This window comes from Zea mays, chromosome 8 (assembly GCF_902167145.1).
Source record: "Zea mays cultivar B73 chromosome 8, Zm-B73-REFERENCE-NAM-5.0, whole genome shotgun sequence".
NCBI classification, from domain to species: domain Eukaryota; kingdom Viridiplantae; phylum Streptophyta; class Magnoliopsida; order Poales; family Poaceae; genus Zea; species Zea mays.
Genome location: NC_050103.1, coordinates 87,389,493 through 87,393,560, shown reverse-complemented (window position 1 = coordinate 87,393,560; position 4,068 = coordinate 87,389,493). Strand labels below are relative to the sequence as shown.

The 4,068-nt window shown below is 49.5% G+C and overlaps 1 non-coding gene across 1 annotated transcript; it reads left to right on the top strand.

Moving 5' to 3' along the window:
* The first annotated feature begins 1,997 nt into the window (after nucleotides 1–1,997).
* On the top strand, nucleotides 1,998–3,834 carry LOC103635509 (uncharacterized). Its single transcript, XR_002749078.2, has 2 exons — nucleotides 1,998–3,462; nucleotides 3,548–3,834. It is a non-coding gene; the product is annotated as an uncharacterized protein (transcript).
* The last annotated feature ends 234 nt before the right edge of the window (nucleotides 3,835–4,068 follow it).

Genomic DNA, 4,068 nt, shown 5'->3' with positions numbered 1-4,068 from the left:
ATAAAGTCTAGAATTCATCGTAAACATAATTAATTATGAAATCATCTATCTACTATTTTTTCTACTAACACATGTCTACTAAATTTTTGTCATTCTTCTTTCTAATCCAATATTCTAAAATAATTGTAAACAAATAACATGACTAATAACAATTCATGCATATGTACCCAATAATTCACATACACATGAATTTCAATCACAACATTCCAATATTACAACAATAATTTACAAAATTCATAAATTAACTCAAAACGCGATTTCAAAAATAAATCCAAATTTGGGTTGTCTTCGACCTTAGACGAACGGCGAGGAACAGGGCACGACATGGACATGGATAGGGGCTCGGCGCAGGAACAACAGAGCTCGGCCGAGACGCGAATGACGGGGGCTTAGCGTCGCACGGAAGTCAGAGGCTCGGCCGGGGCAGTAGGGGCTCGGGTGAGCGCGGCTGAGGGTTCGACTTAACTATTCATTGTTATTTCCTTTTTATTTTCCTTTTATTAAACTCTTCATCACTTTAAATCAAACTATAGCCTAGACATAAAATTCAGATATGCTGACAATGAAAGGTAATATTTTAAATAGAAAGAGAATAATTTTGTGCACATTTTGCAATTTGAACCACCCAATTTGGAGTTAATATGCAAAAGATATGAAATAAAAAAGTTTTGAAATTTAAAATACTAAGCTAGACCCATTTTTGTGATTAAATATATTGTCAGGGTTCTCTCTGCAAAATCATAGGGGCTCAGCTGCAAACACTAGGGACGACGGGTTCTATTACCTGGGAACCGAGGGTTCTTTTTACAAAACTGCAAACCGAAGGGGTATCGGGTCCTTTCAGCCGTTGGATCTCAAATCGACGGCTAGGATTAGATCTGGCGAGCAGGCGAGCTAGCGCACGGACAAGGACGCCTGATAGGTGGGGCTCAGTGCGGAGGGAGACGCTGACACGCGGGGCCCATGGGACAGCGGCGTGCAGGGGGCACGAGGCACTCTGGCCACCGGATCTCGGATCAACGGTCCTGGTCCAACGAACCGAGCGAACCGTTATCCGAGCACCCGGGCCATTAGATCAAGGATGAATGGCCAGGATTGGGCGTCGGTGTGACACCCCAGGTGTCTATTTCACGTTATATCGGGAGATTTATCCTAATCTCGAATGCTCAGTGAAAATTTCTATTTCTCGATCACATCTATCTCCATTCATCAAGTTACTCATGAATGTTTCACCAAGTTTGGAATTATTCGATCTCAAGAACAGCCAAATTTGGAGCCTGTTAAAACTTTTATTTCTCGGCATGAATGCGAACTCGATAATCCATCTCGATTTATAAATCTCGTCTAAAGCTCATTTAATCAAGCGCTCGACAGTTGCTAGTCGAGCTGTATCCGAATCCAATTTCTCGATGTTCGATCTGTGTCCAAAAATTAATCCGAGTCCGTGCTCTCAAACAGAATACTCCACGTGTTGGCACCTAATTAATTTTATCTAACTCGGCTAAAAATCCCTGTGTTCAATCTAAATTCGAAAATCAACATCGGCAATGATTTTTATTAACCCGACTCATTTTATTTCGATAACGAATCCGAATCCGATCGATCTCCATTCATTTTATTTCTACTTGTGTGCGAGAATTTAATTTCCAAGCGACACCCAAATAAAATGTTTCGGTTCATTTTATTCTGTGGCCTCTCGTTCATCCGTATGTCAGCTCGCTCCGTTCCCTGCGTCGGTCTCAGCCAACGAGTGAGCGTTGTGCGAATCGGCTAACATATGACCATTCCTCTCCAACCCATAAATTGTCACCGTCTTGATAAACAACTCATACGGGAGCTCTTGTCTCAGAGAAATAAAATAAAGATTACTTAGCTCCTAAGTAATCAGCCCCTCCTCAAATACAACACCACTCTCTCTCTCTCTCTGTTTTCTCGCGCACGCCGGCGGCCAGCCCCATCCACTATACGCCAACATCCATCCCTTTTTCTCTCTCGTGCCCGCACGCCACAGTCGGCAGTGCCACCGTGGGGTACAGAAAGTCTGCCACCGTCGCCCATGGCCAGTGCCCGGCCACCGCTGGCTTGGCCACTGCGGCTCGCCGCCCAATCCTGACCAATGGGTTGCCTGCAGCGTCACGTTAAATCCACCTGCAACCGTAGTTCTTCCTCCTCCCTCTGTCCTTAGCGCAGAAGCATCACCCTGTCTTCTTCCTCGACGCCCCCTGCTCCTCTCTCTACCGAGCCCCCATTCTCCACGGCGTTTGGCAGCAGGGAGCCCTTCTCCCCCAGCAGGAGCAGAGCCTCCATGGCGTCCGACCCCTCTCCTTTCTCCTCCCCGCTCGGAGCTCTGCCATAGCGCACGCAAATCCCTTCCCCCTCCATTCCTAGGCGCAGGAACTTCTCCCCCACGCCGTCCAACTCCAGGCCGGATCCAATTCGCCCTATCCCTGCTCGCCCAGAATTTCTTGCCCCAAGTCCGGCAATCCCCTCGCCGTGGATTTCCTCGAGCTTGCCTCCCCATGGCCGCCAACCATCCTGCCCCTGCCCCTGGTGCGCTGGGCGCGTAGTGCTCTGACCTCGATGGCCGACGGACTCTAGGCACCCGGAGCTCTATCCGGTCTAGCTTCGAGCACCCTCTGCTCCATTCCTTCACCAGCGCACCCTATTCCATTGAGCACATGCCGCAGGGAAGGCCGTTTCCCCATGGTGCTGCTCTCCGGCGATGCCCCCAGGTCCGGCGACCCCTCTCCTCCATGGTCGAGCTCCCATGGTTCAGACGCCCCTTCCCCATCGGATCCATGGCGCAGGGGAGCAACAGCTCTTCCTCCCCTAGCCTCCATTTCCCTGCTCGGTTTTGTCTTTAACCTCTAGGCCACGACCTTCTCCCATGGCGCGGGCCCTCCTCTAGTCCAGTGCGCGCAAGGAGATCCTCCAATGCCGCACCCAAGGTCCGCTCCAGCCTCCCCTTGTCTTGCGGATAGCCATGGCGCCTGGGTCCCCTGCATCTCCCTCATCGCTCCTGCTCCCTATGGCGTGCTGTAGCAGTGTCGAGCTAGTCCCATCCTCCATCTCGTCGATGGCTCCCCTGCTGATATCCCCATGGTCACTTGCCCCTGCGTTTCCCCTCATGGCGCGCTCTGCGCACCGTTGCCGGCATGCTCTACCTCGCTGTCCGCCCCATCTGAATCCGAGCAGCAGCTCGTGCATCAGTTCCCCAATACGTAGCCATGGTGGTGCTCTACGCACCATGCTAACCACAACAGCAAGCCCCAAGCCACTCTCCTCTTCACTCGGTCTGCTCGACGAAATGCCCCTCAGTGCACGCTACTGCCCCCATGCCGTGTCACTTGCGCGAGTGTTCGTCGAGAGCAGCCGTGTCGTCGATCCATGCAACCCCGACGTCTCCGCGTCTCGCTTCGCCGTCGATCTGCACAGTCCCCGTCACAATGCCGTCAATCCGCGGTGAGCTCCTCGTTGTCCCGTACCCCTCTATTCTCTAAGTACCAAATCAATAAAATGTACATTTAAATGTGTGTGTTAATCGCAGTCCTCCGTCGATGTCGCGTCTCGTGCTATGCCTATGCGACGCAATGCGAGCCGGTGGACAGCACATGCGACTCACCGATCCGGCCAGGTTGCTTTTGTTTTATTTACGATTTAGTCGATGACATGAACATGTGCGTGAAAGTATAATTGTATGAATGGACGCGTGTAAAGAAGAAACTAAAGTAGAAAAGAACTCGGATATTTTTATATATATTTGATAGGAAAATATGCAATGCGTTGTTTGATGCGAAAAACTAAGTTACAAAATGCGGATTATGTTTTGGGAAATGCGTCAATATGTGTTTATGTGAAAAGTATAATTGTTCTATGCAATGTGTTGTGATTCGTGATTATACCGAGAGTATATTTATTGATGTGACAAGAAGTTTAGAAAATGCTAGTTTGCATAGAGGATGAATTGTTAAGACTTGAGTGTCGGAGTTCATATACTAGTGGTTACGCTCCGATGATCGAAGTGTCTCGAGTGCACGCCACCATATGGTTGTATGCGAGACGAGGTTA